General features: G+C 55.7%; 1 protein-coding gene across 2 annotated transcripts in view; it reads left to right on the top strand.

Annotated features, from left to right (window-relative positions):
* The first annotated feature begins 4,155 nt into the window (after positions 1-4,155).
* WSCD2 (WSC domain containing 2) overlaps positions 4,156-6,000 on the top strand; it is a 115,292-nt gene continuing 113,447 nt past the window's right edge. Inside the window, exon 1 of one of the 2 annotated variants that reach the window (XM_054510475.2) lies at positions 4,156-4,603. The gene's annotated coding sequence lies outside the window, so the exon portion shown is untranslated. The remainder of the gene's footprint in view (positions 4,604-6,000) is intronic. The other variant, XM_045887442.3, reaches the window with a different exon arrangement.

Raw genomic sequence — 6,000 nt, 5'->3', positions numbered from 1 at the left:
GGCATCATGCCCAAACTCCTTGCAATGAAAGGACCTCCTCCACTGTGTATCTGCACCTAGCACAAAGTCACAGTGACCTTCGCGGTCCCCTCTTCTCAACCTTTTTCTCTCTTCCACACATTAACAGCAATGCGTGAGTCAGTTGTTCAGAGCCTGAAAAAAAAATCGGATTCTGGGAAACCCACACGGGCTTGAATTCCGGAATTCTGTCCGGAGCCCTGAAGGAGTGGCATCCGTACTTGGCCTTGGATTTGTCTCTCCATCTGGAATCATTATAATAACAGGTCATGGCTCAGGTGCATAATACATGTACAGGGGGCATTGTGGTACCCAGTCTAGATGTGCCTATCATTTAATACATACAAAATCCTCATGAAGTTGGAACTACTATTCTCCAGCTCTTCGAAGATGAGGCGCAGAGAGGTTAATTAACTTACCCAAGGCCACCCAGCAAGGAGGTGGCAGAGCCTCCATACCAGCTCTGGCTGACTCCAGCATCCTTCATTTTAACCCTCTGAGCTCTGCGAGCATTTGCCTGACATTGCTGGAGGCAAGTCCCCTCCTTTCCACTTTCAAAAAATACCATCAAGGGCACCTGGGTGGCTCAGTTGATTAAGCGTCTGCCTTTGGTTCAGGGTCCTGGGATCGAGTCCCAGGGTTGGGCTCCCTGCTCAGCTTCGGGGAGCCTCCTTCTCCCTCTCCTTCTGATGCTCCCCCTGCTTGTGCTCACGCTGTCAAATAAAAAAATAAACAACATCTAAAAAAAAAAAAAGAAAAAAGAAAAGGAAAAGAAAACTACCAGCAAAGGGGAGTTAGTTACCACCTGACACAGCTTGCTCACTACTCTAACATTCTCTCCGTTTACACCAGCTACTCAGGAAATTAGAGCAAATCCTATTTTTAGACGTTGTGGTTCAAAGACAGTGATGTATTGGTTAGTGACTTGTTCTACGAACGTAGCTTGGAGGTGTTACCTGGTCTTAAGTAACAGATACTCTCTTACATCACTGTTTTGGTCTTTATAATTTATTTCAAAGATTGCTTTGTTTCTTCGTTCTCCTCCATGAGTCCTGCAACTGATTTGGGCCAAGAAACGGTAAGATTTGAGCTGAAATAGAGGGTGCAGAGAGAGGAGGAGGCTCTTCCCCGAAACCTTATACACAAATGACGGCCAGGCTAAGGAGTGCGCAGAGCAGGTCCTTAGCAAAACTTAGAGTTTGCCCAATGGTTGGGTCTAGAGGAAGTGGACTATGTCTCTTTCTGCAAAACCTGTGTGGGTGGTTTAGACAAAAATCCTACACCTTTACGACTTACTTTTTATAGCGAATCCCAGTCTCTTGGTTTCAAAGGCCAACAACAGGGCTGTACAATGTTTGGAGGGCGCCCTGGCAACCCCAAGAATTAGGCAAGGGAGGAAAAAGCAGAACCAGCCCCCCTCCCACCCACGTGGTGTCATATGCTCTCTGACCAAGGTGGCCCCAGAGAGCGGGGGGGGGAAAGGTGGGTCAACGGAACGTCATATGGGGGAAAACAACCCTGTCTCCAGAGCCCCCAGTTTTCACTGTTATGATATGCCACGATGTTCTGTTCTTATATGTTTGTATGATTCTAACATCACAGCTGTGTATTTACAGATTGTTCCATCCTCAAGGTGTTTTCCAATCCATAATTTTCCCAAGAACCGTAGGAAGTAGGCAGGGAAGACATTATTAGTCCTTTTGTGAATCATGAAGCAGACTCGAAAGAGTGAGTAACCAACCCAGGACACTTGCCTAGCACTTGAACTTCACCTGCTTGATTCCAAGCCTGGGGCTCTTTCCATTTCTCCATGAGCCCAATGCCTATTCCTGAGCTGGGGTTAGGGAGGGGGCAGGGAAGAGTGGGCTGTGGTGCAGGTGGACTGGGGGCAGTTGGAGATCAATAGCACTGTCCTCAGACCCCCACCACCTTGCAGTGGGTTCGTTGGCCAGGTATCAGTCCCTAGATCTCCTCCAGGAGGAGGTTTGTCCCCCAGGCAGCGCAAGAGGGTTCTGAGATGGGGAGGGACGAGGAGGACACAGGAAAGGTACCGAGTCTGCCATTTGGAATTGTGCTGGTGACTGGGCAGCAGGGGCCAGAAGAGCCTAGCCTCTACCGTGAGCTTGCTGTGTACCCTTGGACGGAGGATTTCATCTCTCTGGGTCTCAGTTTTCCCATCTCCAAATGGACTAAGTCCTAATACCGATCACCTGAAGTTGTTGTTAAGCATTAATGGGAATTGTGCCTGGCACTTAGTAAGGACTCAACAGTTGTTGGCAATCAATATTCGTTATTATTCAGATCACTTCTCCTCACTAATAAAAAGCAGCAGCTGCCATGAATTGAGTATTTACTGGTCTTTACCTCATGTAATCCTCACGACTCCAGAGGGCTGGTGTTCTTTACGCCCCATGTTGTAGACGTGAAACAGAGGCTCAGGGAGGTGACAGCTTCTTGAGACAGAGCCCAGGTGTGAACCTAGATTGCCTGCACCTTTAAGCCCCAGTACTGCCTCTGCCCCCCAGGAGCAGACACTCTGGGAATGCTTTGTTCCCGATGGGGTTGGGCAGGCTGGAAGTGTGACATCAATAGTCTCTGTACCCCAGGCAAAGGAATGACTTGGTCTTCTAGGGAGACACAGGAACAGTGGGAGAAGGGAAAGCATCAGAGCAGGGCTCGTCCAATGGTAACAAATGCCCAACCCCGTACGCTTTCTACTGGACCAGTAGGGTAACTACATCTGGGATTGTTGGGGGTGGGGACAGCTGGGGGTCCAGCCTTAGCGAGGGATTCATGAGTTGCATTTGCCAGACCCTCCCTATCTCCTGACACAGAATGGAGTCCATGGGATGATTCGCTTTGTGCCAACCGCCTTTACATGTAGGTATAGAAAAAAGATCGGGGGAACTACATCAAGATCTTAATAATCATTACCTCTGGGTGGTGGGAATAGGGTTGGTTTGCTTTCCTTCATGAATGTTTTAGTATTTTCTGAAATACCTACATTAGACAAGAATTAATTTTATAATTGGAAAAACAGCATGATCTAATTAAAGAAATGCAGATGCGAATTCTCATTGCTAGTCCCAGCAAAGATTAGGCCACATTAGAGCTTCTCCTTCAGTCCCGAGCTTAACAGATACTGGTTTGGGAGTCAGAAGGTCCAGGGTCCAGCTCCCAAACTTTCTAGTTCTGCTAACTTGGGCGAACTTAACTCCTGGGGCCCCAAATCTCTCATCTGAAAAATGGAGTTGGAACTAGCTGCCTCCTAGGGTTGTTTCCATGACTTAATGAGATGATGTATTTGAAACTACATTGGCCAGGTGCCTGGCATTTAGGAGACTGGCTCAGTGGTGGTTCTCGTGAGAGCAGCTCCCTTCCCAGAGATTTGCAGGACATCCTTTGAAGGTGGGCAACGTCTATCATCCCCACTTTACAGATGAGGCTACAAGAGGTTCAGAGGGGTGCTGAGACCCAAGGTCACAGAGCTCAGAGGGAATCTTCTGCAACCGGCTCAGAGAGGGTAAGTGACCAGCCCAGGGTCACACAGCTTAAACCTCCTTCCTGTTAAAAGGAACACACTAAACACCAACAAACCAAGCTGCCCTTTCGGGGGTGTCTACTCTAACACAGCTCGGCGGCAGCAGCAAATCCTCTGCCATTGATCGAGCGCTTCCTCTATGCCAGCCGCATGGCACTTCGCATGTCAATCGGCTTGGTTCATTCTCTAAACCACCCCCGGACGCGGGTCCGCGAGCCCATTCTAGAGACGAGCACAGCGAGGCCGGGAGGCCTGGCCCCGGGCGGCCCGGCTCGGCGGGCGGCTGCGGGAGGGCCAGGTGGCGCGCAAGGAGTTAAGCGCAGGCGGTGCTGTGGCTCCGCGCGAGGAGCGCGCCCGGTCGAGGCGCGCTGCTGGCGGCGGCGGCGGCGGGCGGCGGCGGCGGCGGCGGCGCTGCGCTCGGAGCTCGGGGCCGGAGACTGAAGTCCGGGCAGCGAGCGAGGCAGCGCGGGAGGCGGCGAGCGCCAGGCGAGGCGGCCGGAGCCCCGCGCCCAGCCTCCGCCCGCGCCCGGCGCGCCCCGGCCCTCGCCACCCCCCCCCCCCCCGGGCCGGGCGGCCGCAAGGGGCCTCGTCGCGCGGCGCGGCCGCCCCCCCGCCCCCCCGCAGTGCCGCCCGGGCGCCAGGCTCGCGGGAGCCCGGCTTCCACTTCGCGCCGCCGCCCGCCTCCCCGGCTCGCCGGCTGGCGTCGCCACCGCCTCCTCGTCCCCGGCCGCCGCTGTCGCCGCTGCTGCAATCCAGGACGCCACACTCTTGCACTTTCCCGCTGGCGGCGCGCAGGGTGCCCCCTGGCACCAGCGCCGGGGAGCTAGCCGCCCCCGCCCCGCGCCCCCGGGCCCGGCCGGAGCAGGCTTGGTGGCGAGGAAGGAAATCCGGACTCCGCTTTGCTGGATGCCGCTGCAGCAGCGGGCAGCCGGGAAGGCGCCCACAGAGCGGGCGCGCCGAGCGGGACGCGCGAGTCGCCGAGGGGGACCCCGGCGCCCGCGGGGCTCCGCTGGCAGAGTTTGCAAGTGGCCGAGACCCCCTCAGGTAAGGGCCGAGGCGCCCAGGGCCGGGGAGAAGGGCTCCGGGAAGGGGAGCGGGGGGGGTGGGGGGGGGCGAGCTGCAGCCAAAGGATTCCTGTCCCCGATCTGGGCTTCCAGGTCCAGGCGCTTCCGCGCAGGCTGGGGGCTCAGCGCCCGGGGCCAGGTGAGGAAGGAACCCGGAGTGGCGACAGCCCAGCGCCGGGTAAATGACAAACTTTCTCTCCTCTGGAGGAGGGTGGGACGTTCCGGCTCAGCCAGGCGTCCTTCCTGCGGGCATCCCGCTGGGTCCCCAAAGGCAGGCACTCGAGGCTTCTCAGGCTGAGCTGGGCCAGGGGCAAGGCGGTGGGCCCCTTTAATATAATTCATGAATTCCCCCTTATTCGGCCGGTTCAGAGTTGGGGGCGGGGGGGAGAAGGAGCCGGCCGTATTTTCAAGTTGGCTTTAGGAGGTGCTTGTTGGGGTGATACCCCGGTGCATGCGGTTTCCTTCCAGGGCTGCCCAGGGGATGGGCTTTGTGTGGAGTGCTTTGCAGGCTTGCTTATGTCCATTGCGTGTGTGTGTGTCAGGAGGGGGAGAAAGAGCTGGGGACAGGGGGCCCCACTCAGACTGCCTCTATCCAAGCTCTTCCCTCAGCCCCAAGTGGCATCGCTGGAGCCGACTCACCTCCATGGCAGAGACACTAGGTAAGGTGAGGATCACCTCCCATACCTGCAGCTCCTGAAATGAGCGAAAGATTTGGGGCAAGTTACCTGGGCGGATTAATGAGACCATTCAGAGCCTGGGGAGGGACCAGCTTTGTGCAGGAAAGGGGCTGGAATGGACAGCTGGATAGAGGCTCCTGGCATCCTCATCTGCAGCTCGGAGTGTGGGTAGTCCCCACACACGCCAGGTCCCTAGAGGCTCTGCAGAGCCCAGCAAATAGCTCATGAGTTTGGCCAGATTATGGCCCTCCTAATGAGAAGCATGTTCCAAAGAGGTCACCTGGTCTCTGAGCCGCCCCTGTGGTCACAGCCTCCTCGATGGCATCGTGCTTTCTCACGGGGGATGCAGCCTAGGGTTGGGGTCATCTCGATGGACTGGTTGGTCAGTAAGGCAGGCAGTGGAAATGTCTCTGACCGTGACTTGAAGGTTGGAAATAGTCTGCCGGTCCTGCTTGGGCTGGGCATCTGCCTCTGGGGAATAATGGCATTGCTGTGAGGTTCTGGGACAGTTCTTGAGGTACGAGGTAGGAGTCTCAGGACCTTCTGCCCTTGCTTAGGATTCTGACTTGGGGCTGTGCTAGGAGCTGCTTCCTAGATTGCTGAGACCTGAGGTCAGAGGCTGGTGCTTGATGTCCTGGGGAAACCTCATCTCTGGGTCAGAAGACTGAGCTTCAAGACCACTGTCAATGTGCTGTGTGAC

This window comes from Mirounga angustirostris, unplaced genomic scaffold (genome assembly GCF_029215605.1).
Source record: "Mirounga angustirostris isolate CCGP_5_RB_7025 unplaced genomic scaffold, mMirAng1.0.hap1 SCAF_14, whole genome shotgun sequence".
NCBI lineage: Eukaryota > Metazoa > Chordata > Mammalia > Carnivora > Phocidae > Mirounga > Mirounga angustirostris.
Note: the sequence above shows the minus strand (reverse complement) of the source record. Positions and strands in the feature narration are given on the sequence as shown.